General features: G+C 37.1%; 2 protein-coding genes across 21 annotated transcripts in view; one reads left to right on the forward strand and one right to left on the reverse strand.

The window, feature by feature from the left end:
* TIMP4 (TIMP metallopeptidase inhibitor 4) overlaps positions 1-22849 on the reverse strand; it is a 329812-nt gene that overhangs the window by 139590 nt on the left and 167373 nt on the right. The gene's annotated exons all lie outside the window — the stretch shown is intronic.
* Positions 1-22849, forward strand: part of PPARG (peroxisome proliferator activated receptor gamma) — a 149452-nt gene that overhangs the window by 12637 nt on the left and 113966 nt on the right. For 13 of the 20 annotated variants that reach the window (XM_077989871.1, XM_015130200.3, XM_077989882.1 and 10 more), the window contains exon 2: positions 11739-11815. The exons of 2 other annotated variants lie outside the window; for them this stretch is intronic. The gene's annotated coding sequence lies outside the window, so the exon portion shown is untranslated. Of the gene's footprint in view, positions 1-1529; positions 1670-1774; positions 1858-1983; positions 2046-11738; positions 11816-22849 lie in introns of those variants that run through there. 5 more of the 20 variants (XM_077989878.1, XM_077989868.1, XM_077989877.1 and 2 more) reach the window with 4 other exon arrangements.

Below are 22849 nucleotides of genomic sequence, written 5' to 3' on the forward strand. Positions count from 1 at the left end.
AGTTGTCAGAAAATATCATATTGATCGCTTAGAAATAAATTCTGAACCACATGAAGTTTTTGGGAAAAAATGATGAGGAAAGTCAATTTTGATGGACGTTATGTAAAATTAAGTAGAATTAATTCTTTCATATATACAGGGCCATGAAATGTTACAGTGTAACTCAATACAGAGGTAACCAAAACCTTCAAATTTTGCAAATTTCAACAGAGTTAATTTATTTGGTTCTATAAACATTTACCAAATGACCACTCATTAAATCTGCCCACCTATAATCATGACCTTATAAAATGGTGAGACATAGCAGTATCTGGCACTGGGTACACAAATTACCACGGCTCAATAAAAGCTGAGAAAATGACCAAGTGATTGAACACAGCACATTGCTGTGGTTGTGTCTTTAAGTCATTCATGTAATTCATGCTGTGTACTCGACTTAGCCTTCTGTGTGATCTTTGATCTTAACTAAGCACAATACAGCCACAATTAATTTCTTTTTATTGTGAACATTAAATTTTTTAATGTCAGATTGACTTTCTTTGTCATATATCTTGTGTATGAAATATTTATCCTGGTCCCAGCTTTTTTTTTTCATTCTCAAAGGAGGTGAAACCAGCTTTTGAATTCAGAAAATGCAAATATTAATATAAGCCTAAGTAAAACGTAATTAGAAATCAGATCTGCTCTGAAATGGAATCTGATATATTCCATGTTCTGTGTTACACATGTTTGCTGATTATTTGCTGTCATGTCTTATAATTTTCATGGGAAAATTCCATGTACCAAGCAAAATTGTTAGTTCTTAGAGGATAGGAATGTGTATCGTAGTTCTTATTCTGTTTACCTTGCTGTGCACTGTATACCTTCCCTAATTCCCAGCCAGCAGCACAGGAAACTGGGTGCACTATATACACTTTATTAATACTTTTCAACTCGATTTTATTTTGAGGACAAGTGTGTGCTTTTTCAATATCACTTGTATGGGATTCTCCACAATCTTAGGGAATTTCCTAAACTACTCTTTAAAATATTAATTCCTATTTTATGTATTGTTTTTATGATACATAATGATATGGAACTAATGCCAGGAGAAATTTCCATTTTGTTATTCAAAAGCAGGCAAAATGGGATATGAAAGGGAAAAATGTTAATTATAGACTTCAACATTCTATGTTGGACCTTGTAGTTGTTCTGGTCAGAAGAACAGGTTTTTTAATGGCCTGAGGACCAGAGTATTGTTTTGCATTCTTGTTTGGAAACCTTCAGTGGCAACTGTAACAAACTCTGCTTAATACCACAGTTGGAGAAAAGTTTACAGTAATGCCCAGTACAAAATGTTATTCAGACTTACTACTCATGCGTAAAATGAAACTGGTTTTCTTCTTAAACTTCAATGTTAGATAAAACACTATCAAGTTTTGGCTTCATTTGTGTATAAGATGTCATTTAATTCAGTTGCTCAGCTAGTTCATATATGAATCACAAGTATTATCATCACAATTATTTAACAGTTAATCTCCTTTTACAAGGTAGATATGTGTTAATGAGCAACCTCAGAATACCAAAGAAACTGCTTTACATATACAAGCAAAGCAAATAGATGGACCTTGTGACATCTCTGGACACCCACTCTTCTTGATAGGCCTTCATCTGTGGGTGTAAAACGAAGGTAAGAGTCTGCTCACTAAAGATCAATGCAAGGAACTTCCATGCTCTCCACCCTTGGGCAACCTGCCATTCTCCTTCTGCCACCACACCTGTTCAGCTACTAGGGCAAAGAAGTGCCCTGCTAGACACAAGCAGATGCTTCTCTTACTGAGAGAAGATAATATAAGGAAGGATAAAGAACTGAAACAGGTTTGAGGCTTTCTCTTATTCATCATCTAGACTTCAGTTCTCTTGATTTATTATTCCTTCATGTATTGCCAGACACAAAGAGTTGCACATGTGTTCAAGTTGGTTCTGGGCACAAAGGGAGATACCAGAGCTTCTGTAGCTAGGAGCTTATCATCTACGTGAGCCAAGAAGGGGTAATGTTGAAACTGGTAACTAACAATTCACAGCAGTATTAAGGGCCGAAATAAGTAAAGGGAGAAAACAAATGCTATGGAAATTCAGAGAAGGCTAAGATCAGTGTGGAGTGGAGGGCACAGCCAGGTAAAGCCTCATAGAGAAAGTGGGAATTGAACTAAACTTCAGAAACTCAGGGATTGACAGGTTAGCCTCACGAAAAATACTAAAAACAGTACAGAAAAAGAAACAAGAAGGGAATTAAAGGATGATTCCATTTGTACAAAATATCCCGAGTAGGTACATCCATAGAGATAGGAAGCAGATGAGTTGCCAGGGGCTGAAGAGAAAGGAAAGGGGGAGTGACTGCTTAATGGGTACAGGATTTCCTTTGGAGGTGATGAACATGTTTTGGAACTACACAGAGGTGATGATTGCACAGCTTTAAGAATTACTAAATACCACTGGATTGTACACTTCATAAATACATTTTAAATTGTGAATTTTACCTCAAATTAAGAAAAAAAAGTTCCTGGTTTGAGGTAGCCAAAAGAGAAAATAATTTCCAGTATAAGAAAACAAAGCCTGGAATGGCGAATAAGCATAGAGTTAGGGGAAGGTTTGCAGAGATTAACCAGTTTGAAGTGGAGAGTGCATGGATGTGGTTAGTGAGAAACATGGTTGGAAGTGTAGATTTTAGGCCAGATGATAAAGGGTCTGGAATGCAGGAGAAGGAGTGTGGGTTTTATCTCATAAGGAACGGGGAGATTCCATATCTTAAGAAGAGGGGTGAGATGATTGAATCAGAAGATTGATTTGGCAGTAGCATGCAGGGAAAGCAGTCAGGAGGCTGCTGCAAAATCTGGACATACCGTGAGGAGGGCCTGTGAGAGTGAAGTGGAAGGACAGATGTAGACGATGCTCTGAAGCAGAGAGTGGTGCTCAAAGTGTGGTCTGTGGCTTGATGCTGCCCCACAAGTGTTCGTTACGGACCTGGCACACGGTAAGGATAGATTTGAGGGTAAGCCTTTAAAACTTTAATATTATTATGATATTCAAGGACATAATTTTGCATTTCATAGCAATATCCACAGTGGGTGTAAGAGACAAGAAACTTCCTTCATCCCAGAGTTAGAAGACCACCGCCCTAAAGGATGAATGAGTGGGGTTGATGACTGACTCCTGTAGGGCAGTCTTTTTTTTTTTGGAGATGGAGCCTCATTCTGTCACCCAGGCTAGAGTGCAGTGGCACAATCTTGGCTCACTGAAACCTCTGCCTCTGGATTCAAGCGCTTCTCCTGCCTTACCCTCGTGAGTAGCTGGGATTACAGGCATGCACCACCACACCCAGCTAGGTTTTAAAAGTATTTTTAATAGAGATGGGGTTTTGCCATGTTAGCCAGGCTGGTTTTGAACTCCTGACCTCAAGCGATCTGCCCGCCTCAGCATCCCAAAGTGCTGGGATTGCAGGTGTGAGCCACTGTGCCTGGCCAGGCAGTCATGTTTTATGGCTCCTTTATAATGTCCCACCCCTTGTGCTAGACACTGGGACCGGGGCAGTAGGCAAGATGGACTGGCACCTTCTCTTGTGGAGCTCACCATTACATAAATAATCCTCCTTCTTTTTCAAAGGATTGCTAGGAATTAAAGGGAGGTCTAGTTCAGCTCAGCATAAGGAAAGCATTCTAATAACTACAGCTGTCCCACAGTGGGAAAGGATGATTTGTGAGAAAGTGAGTGCTTTGTCATTGGACATATTTGTGTAGAGTCTGAATCATCTCTCAAGACGTCTTGCTTTGGCGGGAGAAATGGACTAGGTAACTTATAAGGTCTTGTGTAACCCTAAGGTGCCATGATTCCCTATTCTCTAATATGAACTTAGTAGGACATATTTTCTTCATGATTGGCTGCATCGAAACATCAGATACTAAGTTTCTGTCTGTTTCTGTTAGCACTTGTAATTATGTTTACCTAAATTTGCATGCAGATTCAATTTTGAATTTATCTGTACAGTTAGTTCCACAGTTCTTTTTAAAGCAAGTACTATTCTCTAATGCTTTCTCAGACACTTATTTCCAACTTTAATATTTATAGTAAGTTCCTCTTTCACGTGATGTGTGTCACAAGTCATGCAGATTTCTGCAGAAGTGAGTTACATAAATTGCAGTCAAGCTGCCCACCTGTAAATCATTCGTTCTTGCCCCCATGATGTCATGTTGTGGTTGAACAAGACCAGGCGTGACCACTTGAGGATGTCTTTGGGATGTCATTTTAACTGGGTGAAATAACTTTTATTGTTCAACTTATGTGACTAGTTACTGCAAATGTCAAACTGTTATGTTTAACAGCTAGAATGATCACAGGTTAATCGCACTTTAGAGGATGTGGAGGACGTAGACTCCTATAGGAGTGATAGTCTTACTATATTTTAAGGGGAATTCTAGAATGTTTTTAACTCAGATAAAGGACATTATTTTCATGAGGATGATTTTAATGCTTATGGTAAAAGGTGAAGAAAAATGTTAGCTGCAGAAGAAAAAAATTTGTTTCACTTCAAGTCTAGTAGAATATTTTGTTAAAATAGCCAATTTTCATTGTGTATTATTAAAATGGCTTATACATTTCATTAAGATATATGTAAAAATTTCACATGTGCCTGGTATTATACAGTAGTTACCCAATAAATGTTTACTGAATATTGTTGAACGAATGTGAGGTGAGGGTGGACAAAATATTTCAAGTGGAAAAATAGTATGAGCAAAGGAAAACGTGAATGCAGAGAGAAGCAAAGATGGTTTCTTTAAAGTCGTATTTATATGTAATAACAACGGGAAAACTTTTTGGCTGAGTAATTTTGGTGGCTCCTTAATTTCTTAATATTTAACAACCAATGACGATTCTCTCTGATACTGATACCCAAAGTAAATAGCTGAGCTTGAACATGGAAAAGTTACTGCCTCTGACTAATCGAAATGTCTGAGCCTTTCCTCTCTTCTATCTTCTTTCCTTCCTCTCTTCCTCTCTTTCCTCCTCTTTTCCCCTCAGTTGTGGCGCTAGCTCTTGTTCTTATTCCCTCTACCCTTCTCCCCTTTTTCTTTCCTGGTGTTCCCTATGTTTTCTTTTTTCCTTCTTTTTCTGTATCTGTTTCTCTCCCTCTGAATTTCTGCTTCCTTTCCTCTCTTTCCCAATTCCTACTGTCTCTGCCTTTGGTTGTCTCTGACTGTAATATGGAAGTGAAGTATATTTTTATCTACTAAACACATGATCAAATAGGGATTTTTTTTTCTGAATTTAACATTAACAAAATGTTATGTTGCTCTTTATGAGATGAAATAAAGTTGGATATCACTTAAAATGGATTTTGATTGATTTTTTTAAAGTATTAAATCACTAATCTTCAAATTGGTAGAAGGAGGTCAGTAGACTTTGAGTCATACATTTTTGTAAGCATAATGGTTGTTGAATAACTCCTAATTGTCTCTAACAGCCTTGGTTTCTGCCTTCTGTTTTCCACATGCAGACACAGCAGGTGTCTTCAGCATCTAATTCTTTATTACACTTTCATACGTGCAGTCATAAAAAAGCTGGAATATTTGTTTTGTTAATTCTGTATCTTTATTGTCTAGAATACTGCTAACCAATAGCAGATGCTCAACAAATAATTGTTGCTTAATATTTCAAATCTATAGTGTCATTCTACCTCCTAATCCCAAATACCCATCATAACTTTTTGGACTTTTACAATCAATTTATAAATGTAACCATACAATTTTGTGCTTAGAGAACATTTTCTCTCCATTCTCTCTGCCTTTAGATCATTCTGCAGTTAATCCTGAACCAAAATGTCATTTAACCATCCTTCTAAATGATTACTCCATAATTAAGCACCAAAGAAGTCATCTAGCTCTTGATGGTAATAGTTAATATTTGTTGAATGCGTATTCTATATCAGGCTCTGTTTTAAGCACATTGTATACATTATCTCATTTTATTCTTTCAATAGCCATGCACATCAGCAGTCCCCAGCCTTTTTGGCACCAGGGACTGGTTGCATGGAAGACAGTTTTTCAGCAGATTGGTGGCAGGGGGAAATGATTTTGGGATGAAACTGTTCCACCTTAGATCATCAGGCATTAGTTAGATTCTTCTAAGAAGCATGCAACATATATCCCTCACTGGCACAGTTCACAATAGGGTTTGTACCTTTGAGAATCTAATGCTGCTGCTGATCTGACAGGAGGCAGAGCTCAGGCAGTAATGTTGGCTCACCCACCGCTCATCTCCTGCCATGTGGCCTGGTTCCTAACAGGCCATGGACTGCTACTGGTTCACAGCCCTGGGGTGAGGGACCCCTGATATACAGTATTAAAGTCAGATGAAGAAACAGGAACAGAGAGGTAAAATAACCTCCCAGGTGATAAAAAACTAGGATTTGAACCCAGACAGTCTGAATCCAGCCACCCTGTCCTGCACAGGAGCCTACTTTGCAAGTATTTGGCTTTCCAGGGAATGAGATGTCCACATCCCATCACCACCACCACCACTATTCCACATTTAACAATTAGACCTATACAAGTGTAACCATATTCACATGTGACAGTGGATTAAATTGAAACTCTTAGTTGTGTTAATTCACTGCAAATGAGCTTATGTGTCCTGTAAGTAGTAAGCAACTTGAAAGTACCTATTGTTGCTTATGACAAGGTAAATTAGATCACCAAATCTTTATATTTGCTGACTTCATCATCACTTAAAATCAACCACTGTTAGGAAAATTTTTTTTTGTCTCTCTTTCTTAAATTCCTCTTAATCTAAAGGCATTTTATTTTGTCTCAGGATTTAGAGGTCAATTGAATATAGCAGATTTTATCAGTGTTGTAAAAATCTGGAGAGGAATGTAAATGGCTCATCTTGTGTCTGGCCTCTGACTGAATCAGTCAGCTATGGTGGGGTTAGGGGACAGATCCATGTATTTACTTGCATGGGACAAAAATTAGTCATTTGTGAGTGTTCACATACTTCCACCTACCCCAACCCACCACAGAGAATTGTAATTTGACAGTACGGTAATCCCTTCCCCTACTCTTAAAAAAGTTGATCTTACAAGGTCAGTCCTATATTTTTATGAAGAAGAATTAGAGAATGAGTAGAAAGGAACTGGTCATGAAAAGCAGAAGCTTTGGGTTGATATACATAACAAAGTGCTGGGAATCAGAGGAAGAGGGAGAGATCGTGAAATTCCTGGGCTGGGAATAAAGAGTGTGTAGGTAGGATGGCCTTTGGTGAAGGAGACACTTTGGAGAGCATGGTGTGTGAAAACATTTAAAGGAAAATTAAAGGGAATTAAGGGGAAATTAAAGGGAAGTAGTATATGAGAAGATGCTTTGTGATTATAAACTGAATTTTCTTTAATGTATTTTGAAAGACCCCGGTAAAGAAGGGAATTTCTTTTAATTTTTCAGGGAATGAGGAGTTGTCTAATTAGGTGTTGAATTGTTTTTCCTTGGAACTCTCAAGAGAGAACTTGTGTTTAGAGAGAGATTTGGGAGCTGTAAGCGAGTAGATGTGTTTATGAGTCAGAGTGCTGAGGGCAAGAATATAAAGAAGAGACGAAGGCCAAGAAGAAACTTGGAGAGCACAAAATAGAAAAGCTCAGAAAGAAGGGGCACCAGGAAAAGGGACTAAGATAGTCATCATATGGTAGGATAATAGGAGGCCATGCACGGTGACTCACACCTGTAATCCCAGCACTTGGGAGGCCAAGGTGGGTTAGAGATCAGCATGGACAACATAAGATCTCGCCTCTACAAAAAATGAAAAATTAGCTGGGTGTGGTGGTGCACACATGTAGTCCCAGCTACTTGGAAGGCTGAGGTGAGAGCATCACTTGAGCCTGGGTGGTTGAGGCTACAGTAAACCATGATCACACCACTGTACTCCAGCCTGGGTGACAGAGCAAGACCCTGTCTCAAAAAAAAAAAAAAAAAAGGAGAAACTGATCTCAAGGAGTCAAGAGAAGAGACAGATTCAATAGTAGAGGATGGGCAAAATATCAAATGCTGCAGAGGCAGAGACTGTGATGTGCTGGAGCCACGTTGTTAAATTTTCAGAATTTTATTGAGCCAATTGTTATGCATGCTATTATTAACGCTTAAATTGAATACAGTTAAACAAATTATATTAAAAAGTAATAAGTACACAAAGCACACCACTTCCTAATTATTTTACATTGCTGAGATGATTCATGTTCATGGTATCTGAATAGTGGAAATACGCTGTAATATTTGTGCTGCTTTTAAATCAGTCATGGTGGGATTATTTACACCACAAAAATTGGCAAACACTACCAATCAGGGCATTTTTCTCTGCAAGGAGAGCCAGTTAAATATTTACCAGCATGCCACTGGAAAAATAGAATTGAAGTCAAGAAAAGTCTAATGGATTTAGCAGGAAGGAGATGACATGTACTTAAGTTTCAGTAGAAAGGTAGGTGACAAAAACCACCGTAAAGTGAGTTGAGGAGTGAAATAATAAGAAATTAAAAACACGTGTTCAAGTAAGTTTGCGAACCATTGAATTAAACTGAGAAGCAGATTGTTACTGTTGATGGTGGTTTTGTTTTTTAAATTACAAGGTTTACAGAGTACATACTATGCTAATGTACTTTATTAATCTCAAAAAATGAAGACCATATGCAAATTTATTTTATGGTAGAACCTTTTCTGTTGGAAAATCTTAGGGAACAAGTTATCTATAGAATACATTTTGGGAAATGCTGCTCCAGTATTTCACAATTAAGATGATACTGACTATAAAGTTTGAGATTAATATTCTTGTTCTTAAAGTTTCATACTTTTTAAAAGAAGTTTTGTCAAGAATGGATGTTGAATTTTACTGAGTACTGTTTCTGTCATTTTTGTAGTAATCATACGGTTTTTTGACCTAGTGCTGTGACACGTTTTAATAGATTTTCAAATATTAAATCTTCTTTGCCTTTCTGAGATAAATCTAACTTGATTACAGGGGCTCATTATTTTAAGAGAGGATTTAACTTGTTAATTAGCATTTTATTTATTATTTAAAATCAATATTGATAAGTGGGACTGATGTTTTTCTCTGTTGTCAGGTTTTAATATCAGTGTTACGATACTCCAGAAAAGTTAATTATGTCACTATATTTTTTCCTACTTAGAAACAGCTTATGTAGGAAAATTATCTCTTCCTTGAAAGCTTTAAAAAATCACCTATAAAACTAATAGCTTTTGGGGGAAGTAATTCTTTGGTAAGTTTTCAATTATTTCCATTGTTAAATATTTTTCTATAACTTAAGTCAACTTCACCATTTATTTCATTTCTGACAAGTTAGTCTGAGTAAACTACCCTTGGCCTGCCTTATTATTTACTTAGGTTCTGGTAAAAATCCCATCCCAGATGTAAAACCATTATGTGAGTAGAGATGAGCAGCCCCTATCTAACGTGGGCTGTGTTGAAGTGTGAGGCAATTGTCTGCTGTCTTCACAGCCCAGTTCTCTGGCTTCTAGAGATGATGGGTAGAGCGTTTATAATCAAATGAATATAAACCAGTCTTGAGTTAATTGACCAGATGGCAGAGGTGAAAGAACTGCAGTCCTTGGTGTCTACTCCCCCGCAGAATGATCTTGTCTCTGCCCTACCGTGTTTCATGTCTGGAGACGATTCCTTCTAAGATACAGCGCAATTCTGAATGGGTTCAGAAGGAGGAGGACTAGTAGCAGGAGGGGGCCTGGGGAAAGGTTACCTAAATCTGTCTGACTCTGACAGTAGTGAGAACCAGCCAAGTTTTCTGTTTGAGTCAACACTTGGAGCTACACACTAGGAATAGATACCAGTTTCTAGAAATCTTTACTTTTTGTCCATCTACTTCTGAAGAAATACGTACGTATTTCAAAGGAAAATTGGCACAAGTATCAAGGAAAGCTAGTACAACTTAATCTTAACCTGGAATCGACATTCTTTAATTTTTACATACAGATTTTGTTCAGTTTTTTAGATTAAAATTCTTTCCTTTTGTTTTCACATGTTTGAGCCCTTTTTAATAGTTGCCTTAAATATAAAAAAAAAAAGAATGCAAAAACCAAAAAACCCCCGAGTGGTAATCTGTCGTAGATAAAGTTGTTTCTCATCTCTCATGTGTTCTGCGTGTTGTGTGTAATGAGCGGTTTCGCTGTGGGTACTCCTTTCATTTCTGGCTAACAAATTAGAGTGTGTTTATGTAAATTGCCATGATACCGGTCAGCAGTCACAGCCAGAAAACATAAAACATGCGGGCATAACACACTGACACATAAACTCTTTCTAAAGAAGAACGTGTCCCATTCTGAAAAGAAAATTGTTGCTTTATTTTTGATATTGAGTCTGTATTAAAAAGTTTCCTTTTTTATTTTTGAGACAGGGTCTCATTCTGTTTCCCAGTCTGGAGTGCAATGGTGTGATCATAGTTCACTGCAGCCTTGAACTCCGGGACTCAAGAGTTCCTCCTGCCTCAGCCTCTTGAGTAGCTGGGACTACAGGCACACGCCACCATGCCCAGCTAATGTTTCTATTTTTTGTAGAGACAGGATTTCGCTGTAGTGCTCAGGTTGGTCTCGAACTCCTGGGCTCAAGGAATCCACATGCCTCAGCCTTCTAAAGTGAAAAGATTTTCTTTCATTTTTCAAATAGAAGTACTAAACAATGCCAGAGAAATAAACAAACAGGCAAAATACATTGGCTATGATTTATATTATTTCCTGCTAGAGTTAACAAAATGGGAAAAATTTTATCTTCATAGTCTACTACGTTTATGCCAAGTGTTAAGTAATAAAATAGCTTTTGTAAATAATAAATTAAAATTATATAAATTTAAAGTTTCAGATTATAAAAATATAAATTAAAAGGTTCAGATTTAAAAGAGAAAACACTGTAGAGTTTCATGTAGGTTAGACTGCGTAGAATGTCAGGTCTCGATGTTGGTGCTATTCAAGCCCTGATGATAAGGCTTTTGGCATTAGATGCTGTTTTGTCTTGATGGAAAATACAGCAATTCTAGGATCCTTGAGCCTTTCATAAGAGATAAGGTTGTGAATCCTAAGACCCTAGGACCATTTACTTAGATGATCTGCTCTCTGGTTCATCCTCTGAAAAGTCTGCTTCGCAAGGGGTGTGCTGCATTTGCCTTGCCTAAGTGGTTGTGGCACAAGACTGTATTGTCACCTTAGGCTTACTAACCATGTGTCATCTAGAATGAAGTTATATTTTATTAAGGATCGTTCTTGCAATGTATAACTTATCAAACATTAACTTTCAAGGTTATTAATCCGTTTAAGGTCTAGTTTTTCTTAAGTCTGCGTAGTAATAGAGGTATCATCATTCATGTGACATAAAAGATGGAAAGGGGCTTCATTCATGTTAGTGATGGAAATAGGAAAGTAGGTGAAGTGAATCTAATACATGTTTCTTTTATGAAATAATTTTAAAAAGATTCTCCCGCCCTGCATGATTTATGATGAATCATTTTGTGGTCTGTTACTTCTAGAGAATATGAAGCATTATAGGCCCAGGGAAAGCAAACATTCAGATTGAAATCTAGTAGAGAAGGTAAATGTATTTGGGCATGTGCGTTTTGGCAGCCTAGGCTGTGTACATGTGTACACATTTTGAACATGTGTTTGTATTGAAAATCTTGTTTCTCTTTTTTTTTAATTGTTCAGATTTGAAAGAAGCCAACACTAAACCACAAATATACAGCAAGAAGGCCATTTTCTCAAACAAGAGTCAGCCTTTAACAGTAAGTAAAATCAGAATTTATACTGCATTTGTATTGAAAAGTATCCCTTTTAAAGAATATGCAAATTATACATAGTATTTTATTGTAAAATTTCCTAGAGAGTAATTTTTGACTGTTATAATACTTTCTGCTATATAATTTTCCAGTCAGTTGGACTATGCAGTGTAACATATTTGTCTAACACAAAACAAAGGTAGGATAGGAAAATGACCTAGAAGTTGAGAAATAACTCAAATCCTTAAAAATGAATCTCTAATTAAAAAGTCTTTTATGTTCATCTTATTTTTCTACTTAAGTAATAATCACATGATTTTAGAGTCTTATGATACTTTTAATTAAATTGAGATAAAAATTAAGATTTCTTGCCTGGTTCCCTATTGGCCATGCAGTCATAATCTGTGGTCACAAAGGAGAAAGTAGCTTCATATTAGCCAGATGTGCTCCATTCTAGGAGGAAGAATTGCTAAGTTATAGCTGGTACCCGGCGTTAAAACTACTTCCTTCCTGGAACTCACTAGATTGGGATAGGATTTCAGAGGCTCCAGGGGCTCCCAAAGTTTTGGGATATCCACCATGGATAATTTATCTTTCCGAGGCCTAACTATAGGGTTCTAAGGCAATTCTTAGTCCCCAACTTTTTTGGGAAGGAAAAGGAGACATACCACTTCAAGGTTTTATGTAGTTTTAGGGCTATTGATTTGGGTAAATCATGAGCTATCACAGAATAGCTCATTTTCCTGAAATCTGCAAATAAATGAAATCCACAACGAGCAATATTGAATAAAGAATCATCAGAGAGATACAGAAATTAATATAGAGATGTGTATATACGTGGGTTACTATACATACATATGTTTGCTAACTCTGTCTGCTAAGAGAACCTAGAGCAGTGACTCCCCAGTAACAAACTAGATCGTGGTTTCCAAATACAGGCTGAGCATCCCAAATCTGAAATCTGAAATTCAAAATGCTTCCAGATTCCAAACTTTTTGGGCATATAGGTGATGCTCAAAGAAAACAATCCTTGGAGTATTTTGGATTTTGGATTTTTGGATTTGGGATGCTCAACAAGTAAGTGTTAAGCAAATATTCCAAAATCCAAAAAATTTCAAAATCCGAGATATTTCTGGTCCCAAACATTTTGGATAAGAGATACTCAATCTATACCATTTTCCTTAAAGGAAACCAGAGCTCTTCGGAGAAGTGGTTAATTCTAAGCCTGGGGCAGGGAAAATACAAGCTGAGCCTGGAGGATATTGTGGAGCCAGAAAGTAAGGATGTGCTCAGAAGAGTCAACCTGAAGGAGCTCCCAGTGGCCAAAGCTGGAACAATTTCATCAATAAAATAACTACGTATAATATCGAATTATAATCTTATTTATAGATAAAATATATACACATGAGTCCAGATTGATATAAATAAATAACCGAATAAGTAAATAAATGGGGGGAGAAGAACTCTTCCTTGTAGAAAACTTTAATTAATGTAAAAGGAATGGAGGAAATAGAAAATTGTTGTCACAAAGTCACAGCAATAATTGCTGCATGCAACTTCCACGGATAAGTACTAAAATTAGTGAGTGGGCCAGCCATGGTAGCTCACGCCTGTAATCCCAGCACTTTGGGATGCTGAGGTGGGTGGATCACTTGAGGTCAGGACTTTGAGACCAGACTGGTCAACATGGTGAAACCCCATCTCTACTAAAAATACAAAAATTAACTGGGTGTGATGGCGGGTGCCCATAATCCCAGCTACTTGGGAGGCTGAGGCATGAGAATCACTTGAACTCAAGAGGTGGAGGTTGCAGTGAGCCGAGATCGCACCACTGCATTCCAGCCTGGGCGACAGAGCAAGACTCCCTCTCAAAAAATGAATAAATAAAATAAAATAAAATAATTGAGTGAAAGTTTAAGGTGAAACAGATATTTGCATAACCTCAAAGTATCTGCCCCCACTTATTAATTACAAAAGGAAAAATAGTAACTTTACAGTGGACAATTCTGATAGACACCACCTTAACCACATGATCAAGGTTAGTAGCAAGGATAATAAGACATAGTGAGCACATGTGCCCCTGATAGAATGTCCTGAAAGGGACACATCATGCCTTTCGTATTCTTTCCAAACATCCTCAATCTCATTTGACTATGAGAAAGCTTTAACCTAAATACAGACACATTCTTCAAAGTATCTGACCATCTCCGTTCAACAGTGTCAGAGGCATAAAAGACACATCTTTACTAAGGAACCACCACAGATCTGGAGGAGAATATTACCTAACAACTAAATGCAATGTGGGATCCTGGATTGGATCCTGGAGCTGAAAAAGGACATTAGTAGGAAAACTAGTGAAATCTAAATAGTTATAGTATTGTGCCATTCTCAATTTATTAGGTCTTTTTTTTTGCTTTTATTATTATTTTTGATTAACACATAATTGTACATATTTATGTGGTACAGTGTGATATTTCAATACATGCGTAATGTATAATGATCAAATCAGGGTAAGCAGCATATCTATCACCTCAAACATTTATAATTTTTTTGTGTTGGGAGCATTCAAAATCTGCTCTTCTAGCTACTGGAAAATTTACAATAGGTTGTTACTAATTATATTCACCCCACGGTGCTATAGAACATTAGAACAGTTCCTTGTATCTAACTGTAATTTTGTATCTGGTAACCAATCTCTGGCTATCCCCAGCCCTTCCCAGCCTCTAGTAGCAACTATTCTACTATCTACTTCTATGAGATCAACTTTTTAAACTTCCACATATGAGTGAGAGCATGTGGTATCTGTCTGGCTTACTTCACTTAACCTGATAACCACCAGGCTCATCCATGTTGTCATAAATGACAGGATTTCATTCTGTTTTATGGCTGAATGGTATTCCATTGTGTATGTGAACCACATTTTCTTTATCCATTCATCTGTTGCTGGAACTCAGGTGGATGCTGTATCTTGGCTTCAGTGTATCAGCATTGATAATTGTACTGGGACTGCACTGTAGTAGCGGCGGGGGGGAAGTTGGCTAAAGGGTATGTAGGAACTCCCTCCACTATCTTTGCAACCTTTCCGTAAGCCTCAGATTATTTCAAGTTAAGAAGTTTTTTACAGGTCACAGTGGAGTCACTAAATAATCGTTCTCATTAGATTTTTGCTAATTTGTAGAGTTAAGATTCTGCATTTGCAAATCTTAGAACAGTGTAAGGCAGAGGCATTCTTTTCATCAAGACTCTTTCTTGAGCTGTTTTCTAATCCTTCTCATACACACTCCCATCTCTGCCTCCACTAGTCTGGTCTCTATTTAGTGTACTTAATACTTTAGCCAGTTGCTTCCAGTTGCAGCTCTCTAGAAACTGTGAGTGGGAATAACTCCACAAAGCTCTGCCTCCTCCGGAACCACATCTTAGCAGTGTTTTTTGTTGGTGACAGTGAGGGTCTGATTTGAAAGTTCACACCAGAACTGTCAAAGTATTTCGTGAAATACTTTGAAAAAAATCTCTTGATCCACCCAATCATCATTACCCAAGACTGGATTTGAACAAGAATTTAGAACTCGTTGTCTTATATTTATTTGAATGCGGAGAGGAGAGAAGAAGACCATATTGTTTCTAGGCAAAATGTCTGGGAATTCAGTGAATACAAGTGGTCCTAAGGGAACTTTCATTCTTAAAGGAAATCAGTGACAGCGTTCAATTGTCTAGAAAATCAATTTAATTTTAGAAAAGCATAAAGCCTTTTAAAATCAAAAGAGCAGGGCCGGGCGCGGTGGCTCATGCCTATAATCCCAGCACTTTGGGAGGCCAAGGCGAGCTGATTACCTGAGGTTGGGAGTTTGAGACCAGCCTGACCAACATGGAGAAACCCCGTCTCTACTAAAAATACAAAATTAGCTGGGCGTGGTGGCACATGCCTGTAATCCCAGCTAAATAGGGAGGCTGAGGCAGGAGAATTGCTTGAACCTGGGAGGCGGAGATTGCAGTTAGCCGAGATCGTGCCATTGTGCTCCAGCGTGGGCAATAAGAGCGAAACTTTATCTCAGAAAAAAAAAAAAAAAAGAAGAGTCTGCTCTTTTGAGACAGAGTCTCGCTTTGTCACCCAGGCTAGAGTGCAGTGGCCGGATCTCAGCTCACTGCAAGCTCTGCCTCCCAGGTTCACGCCATTCTCCTGCCTCAGCCTCCCACGTAGCTGAGACTACAGACGCCCACCACCTCGCCCGGCTAGTTTTTTGTGTGTGTGTTTTAGTAGAGACGGCGTTTCACCGTGTTAGCCAGGATGGTCTCGATCTCCTGACCTCATGATCCGCCCGTCTCGGCCTCCCAAAGTGCTGGGATTACAGGCTTGAGCCACCGCGCCCGGCCTAGCAGACTCTTAAAAGACAAAGTTAGGAGCAGGTATGTACTTTGGCATCTGAAAATAAGTGGTCTAAATTCAAGCATTTTGGCATGAAAAATGAAATGTGAAGTATTTGGAATTCAAACCTGAATTTTTTTGCTGGTAACTCTTGTGTATGTTCAACTAATTTAGCAAACTACACTAGTTCACATTTTTTAGGTGAAACAAGAAGTAACAGAAGTTGCACCTAAAGTAGTCAAATTTCATAGAGATAGAAAGTAGAATGGTGCTTAACAGGGGCTGGGGCATGGGAAGGGAATGGGGAGTTAGTGTTTAATGGGGACAGTTTCAGTTTTGCAAGATGAAAACATCCTGGAGAATGGTTACACAACATTGTGAATGTACTTAATGCCATTGAATACACACTTAAAATGGTTAAAATGGTAAACTTTATATTGTGTATATTTTATTACAGTTTTAAAAACTGAAAAAGAAGTAACAAGTCTTCAGCAGTTATATCCACTTCTTTGCCAGGGTGTCTGGCTCTAAGGAGAATCTCTGCTTAGAGGACCATTAATCCTTAGGAACCTTTTTTTTTAAAAAAAATCTAAAGATGGTTCCTGGACATCATTTACCAACTGGCAGTTTAAATGGCTTGTATACCATAAATTGTAAGGTTAAAAAAAATCTGGTACACAGGAAACAGTAGAGCTGGGTGGCTGGGAGAGTTGCTTGTGGGGTTAATTTATAACTAAGACAAATGAATCTATAAAAAGAAGAAAAGCCCCTTAAGAAATATGTTAACTGATGGTGAGGGAGAAAAAGGGTTTAGATAAAAGATATCTGAACTTGTTTGGTCTCAATGATTTTATGACTGAGGAATTCAATTATAGATGTACTGGGTGGAGCAAATCACAATTGTGTAAATTACTAATAGGACACAACGATCTTTATCATTTTCTGTATGTGCTCACATGCAAAGTTCAGTCCTGCCCTCTGTAAATAAACTCTCTGCCTAGCTATACCCATGCTATGAATTCAGGGCTTCATTGTTGAAACATAAGCAATGCTTACTGCCCCAACCTTAAAGGCCGGTGGAAATGTGATTAGGAACGAAGACAAATTACTTTTGCTTTTGAATTTTGGCCTTTGGGCTTGTTTCATTTTTGTTCATTTCTTTTCATGTTTATTACTAGAAAGCTGTGAAATATTTTTTAAAATAAAAAGATCACAACCACACAAAAAAACTATTCTTCTGTAGTTTCTTCCAGTTTTGTTCACATGTGTATGCTTTTTATTTACTGACAGTTGCTGTATATTTATCACTTGGCCCTCGGCTTCTTTCACTGTTAGGTCCTATAAATTTTTCATTTCTATCTGGCTTTCAGATTTTTCATAATGGCAATAATCTTAGTGATAGCACATAATTTACTAAGCTAGTTTTTAGGTGGCTTCTGGTTTTTTAATTATTATATAATTATGTTTTATTCTTATACCATTACATACCATGAATATCTTTATGTACATGTTTCACTCAATTAAAAAAATTATTTTCTTCAGATAAATTGCCGAGAGGAATTTCTGTGTTAAAGTGTTTGAGCAATTAATTACCTTACTCTTGCATTATTAATTTTATGACATTTCAGATTTCTTGGAGGATATATTAATAGCAAATGAACAAAACATACAAAACATAAATGTATTTTGGAGGTACATTTAAATGATTTCTGTTAATTTAAATGAATTATTTACTTAAGGCTTTATGTGTATGATAGTGGTAGGAGGCTGGAGAGTGAAGAGCTTCAATAGTAGTTTAGAGATTAGAACGATGTGAGCAGTTTATTTTTATTTTTATTCTTTAAAGGCAGGGCCTTCCTCTGTTGCTCAGGCTGGAGTGCAGTGGTGCGATCATAGCTCACTGCAACTTCAAATTCCTGGACTCAAGTGACCCTCTTGCCTCAGCCACCCGAGTAGCTGGGACTACAGGCACACACTACCACACCTGGCTAATTGCTAAATTATTTTCAGAGATGAGGCCTTGCTATGTTGCTCAGACTGGTCTCAAACGTCTGGCCTCAAGCAATCCTCCTGCCTTGGCCTCCCAAATGGTGTTTTTTTAAAAAACCCAGCTTAATAGCAAAGAAGTTACAGATTATTTCCTGAGGCTATGTCAGATTTAAATAAAATATAAATACTGTGCTGTGGGTCCCTTACGGCCTGTAAGTCTCAGTTGCTAGTTATTAGGAAAAAAAGATTGCTTTTGAAAATACAGATTTAACAAAGTAGGACTTTCACAGAGATAAGTTCAGTTTAGTTTTTAAAAAATACTTATTTAAAACCAAATGTTTTTAAATTTGTGGTTTGAATATTTGGGAAACAAATTTTAGAATAAAGATATAAGAATTTTAAGATACAAAGCTATATGTTTACAAAGCATTATAATGAATAGGAAAAAGATTATGGGTGAAATTCTCTCCTGTTTATTCTCAACTTTCTGTTTGGGGATTCAGTGTCTCCTTCCCCAGTTTTCTTTGCCTCAAATAAATAAAGTCAACTATGAGTGCTACAGTCTGACTTATGGCATGCTTGGTTCTTTGGGTGCCTCCAATAGCTTATATATCACAAATCATACATATACAATGTTACATAGTAAGTGCTCAATAATTGGAAGCTAGTTCCATGGGGCAAAAGGAAAGCAACTGTGTTCTCTTTCATACTCTTCTAGTTTTTTTCCCCCGTAAGCTTGTGACTTCTTGTTCTTCAGTCCAGATCCTGTGATCTAAAATAATTTAAATTATTAAAAGTTAGATATTTTTAACCTTTTATACTCCCACTAGACAGGACATAGGAAATTTAGTGACGTAAACATCTTTAATAATCTTTAAAAGTCATAAGACTTGGTGGCTGGGACAAGAAACAATTAGGTATAAATTTCAGGGAAATACCATAATGGCATGACTTTTGTTTTCTTTTGTTAACAAGCCACATGGCTTTCCTCTCAAGCCCAAGGAATACATGCTGTGTTCTCCTTTTAAGATTTCAGTTTTGTCTGCATCACAGAAATGTATGTTTCCCTAAGTTTGCTCAGTATAATTTGTGATTGCTATTTTTCTTATCTGTGAAGGAAGTACAGCAGCTCCCACTGGGGAAATACCATGTTAAGTTGATCCTAAAATAAGAAATCTAAGGGAAAGGTCACATCCTAATAACTTGTGCAAATCTAAATTCCCATGGAGCTTTACAATCATTTTGTAGGAGTAGAGTATTAAAAATCTGTTATTGAACTTCTTCCAGATAATGTCGTAAAATTGAAGTACTTTTATATACAGAAGTAACCATTAAAGTATAAATACAATTGACAAGACCTAATTTTTTAAGCAATCTTTTATGCATACCTAGAGAAATCTGGCATGACTAATAAACCACAAAATCTTCCTTGTCACTTTCACTGGAAATATAAAGTATATTACTCATGAAGTATTGTGATAATTACATACAATAGTAATTTCCTATTACTATAGAGATGTTTAATAATTTTTACTTTTATTTATTTATTTATTTATTTTTACTGATGCTGACCTTTTAGTTATACTTTGAAAGAACCTTAGCAATGTCATTCCAGGGAAATTCACTGCTTTGGGAGCCAGGCCACTTAGTTACTGTCTTTCCTCTTCTATTCTTTGGCCGTCTTTTAAGTTTCCTTACCTGTTAAGTAAGAGATGTTTATGTTAAGGATCAAGTAAGATCAAATATATAAAGGGCTTAGAAATAATTTATATTTAATAAATTATTAAATATTTATAGCGTATATTTATGGTATTACTGTAATAATTGCCTTCACTTTTTTATCTTTTCCAAATGAATAAATCAAAATAGAAAGAGGTCAAGTAACTTACTCAAGCTAACAGTCACCAGTACACGCTAATCAGTGCCCCACACACTGGTCAAATCTAAGTAATTCTTTAAGGGATGTAGTGTAAATGGAGACTGCTCCCTTATGCTGCATGCAGAGGTATTACATTTTGCAGTAAGGATTGACTCTTTCCTAGCACGTACTAACCTTTTTTGAGGATGCGTTGTTAGAAATGCATCTTGGACATTTATGTATATATGCATGTGTGTATGTGTGTGTGTATATATGTATGTATGTATGTATGCATGTATGTATTGCTAGAGGAATGTGTGTCATTATTCCTTAGTCCCTGCTTTCTTGCTACAAATTAAAGCTGAGCAGAATGTGGTGTTTGTCTTTTGGTATTGTCTAAATAAATACCAGTATCTACTGGTATTTATTTCCTTGCTGGTAATAATGTGTTTTCATTAATTTAAGATTTATAGGAACATACTTGGGTTCTCTGCCTGCTAGAAACTGATCTGTAGCATGAGTCATTTGTTGAAATTACTTAGATATTTCTGCATTTATTTATTTCTGTTTCAGACCCCACAATAACAATATTACTATAAGAAATATAGGCCAGGCACAGTGGGTGGGTCACACCTGTAATCCCAGCAGTTTGGGATACCCAGTGGGGAGGATGGCTTGAGGCCAAGAGTTGGAGACCAGCATAAGCAACATAGTGAGACCCTGTCTCTGCAAAAATTAAAATAAAGAAAATTAGCCAAACATGGTGGCACCCGCTAGTAATCCCAGCTACTCAGGTGGCTGAAGCAGGAGGATCACTTGAGCCAGGAGGTCAAGGCTGCAGTGAGCCATCATTGTACCACTGCACTCCAGCCTGAGGGTCACAGTGAGACTTTGTCAAAGAAAAAAAGAGAAAAGAAGAGAAGAGAAGACTAAATTGTTTTTTAAATGCTTATCTATGTGATATGAGTTCAAAGAATCTCTGCAGTGATTCAGTATCTTTTTAATATTTTTGTTTGGGAAAAGCATTAAGCTCCTTCATTGTGTTAATTAGTTCAGTTTTCCCTTTTATGTTATATACCAACATGAAAAGTGTGAGGTGTTAGAGGCCCACATCAGTACCCTACCATGTATTTACCAGGAAAGGCTGACTTTGTGCTTAATGGCAGCAGTCACTCCTTTATATGGCCTCTGTGTCTGACAGCATGGACTCACTTGCTTTAAGTTCATCTCCTTCTGAAGATCAGCTGGACTGGGATGAGTGGTGGCTGGTATGTGGTTGAGTGTCTTGCTTCCTTCTAAGTGATACGTGGAAGTTACAAAAAGTCTCACTAATGAATGTTCTTAATATATATGGGGTAACTAATTTATGCATCAGACTTTGGAATAAAAGTAATAGCAACAGCAAATGAGAGTCTAAGAATAATTCTTTTTTTTTTTGGTACACTTCTGCCCCCAGGTGCCAAATGCTGCAGGGTGGAGGTGGAGGGAGACACAAAATCTTTCTGTATAGGAACCTACTGATCGCTGCTACTATAAATTTTTCTAACTATTTTATTTCCATTGATTATTGTTTTAGTTCAGATTTTCCTTATTCCTCATTTGAGTTATTGCAGATTATCTCTGTGACCCAGCAATCCATTGTTTCCATCATCCTCCAGTCCATAGTTATATTTCATCCCCTTTCAGACAGCATTAGAGACTTTGTGGTCGGCTCAGCCTACCTCTTCGATGTCATCACCTCCACCTGCTCCCACACATCTTATGGGTCAGACACACCAGGCTGCTCAGTGTCCTCTCACAGCACTGACTTTATGACTGGGATGGATTGATTTTCATACTATCATTGATTCAATATTTTTTATAGTGTATTTCTTGAGAACAGAGACCATATTCAGGGATCCCTAGTACTTAACACAATTCCTAGCAAGTATTGTGCAAGTAATGAAATTGCAGTGTCATTGAACACTTTCAGATATGCATTTATTTCTGCTAATTAATCTTAGTAGTATTAGCAGCCTTGACTAAATATTATTTTTAAATTTATCAACATGTGATGCAAAGTGTGCTATAGAATTGAATTTAGAAAAGAATTTCCATGAGAGATATGCATTTACAGTTTTGTAGATTTAATCTTTGCATAGACTTTTTTGTTGCAGATATTGAAAATGAATCCATAAAAATACATAGATCCCTTTGCTAGCTACTTTTAATTTAGGGATGAGGGATATTCAGTTCACAGACTGGTTAGGGCTCTTAAGCTTTCTTTAGAATTTGAAGCATGGCTTCTAAGTCACATGAAAGACTAGACTAGTTATTGGCATTTAAATTTTTTGGTTCCTACTTGTATGTATTATTTATTAAACAAGTAGTTATTGTACTACCTTTATGTATGCAGCACTATTTTAGACAAAATAGAATTGTGACATATTCTTTGCTCATGGTCTTATTTCAAAGGCAGTACCTACAACTGAAAAAATTAAATAATAGAGCCAGGCAATATCTGATTGGGGAAAAGCATGCAGCAAAAGTTCAGAGAAGAAGATACACGTGCAGAACTGGAATGGTCAGTGGTTGCTTCATGAGATGGTTGCACTGAGCTGAACCCTTAAGTAAGGATGTGGATACATGAGAAGGAAGAAACTGGAAATTTTAAACAAGAGGAGCTTCACGAGGAAAGAATTTCATGCTATCAAAAGATATCAAAGATTGAGGAATTTGGACTTGGTCTGGGAGGTATTGGGGATCTTGAAGATTTGGGGTTAGGGAAGTGATGCGACAAAAGCTGTGTTTGGAAGGCACAAGTGAAAGAGAGTTGGTTTCTTTTTTTGTT

Source organism: Macaca mulatta, chromosome 2 (assembly GCF_049350105.2).
Source record: "Macaca mulatta isolate MMU2019108-1 chromosome 2, T2T-MMU8v2.0, whole genome shotgun sequence".
Taxonomy (NCBI): domain Eukaryota; kingdom Metazoa; phylum Chordata; class Mammalia; order Primates; family Cercopithecidae; genus Macaca; species Macaca mulatta.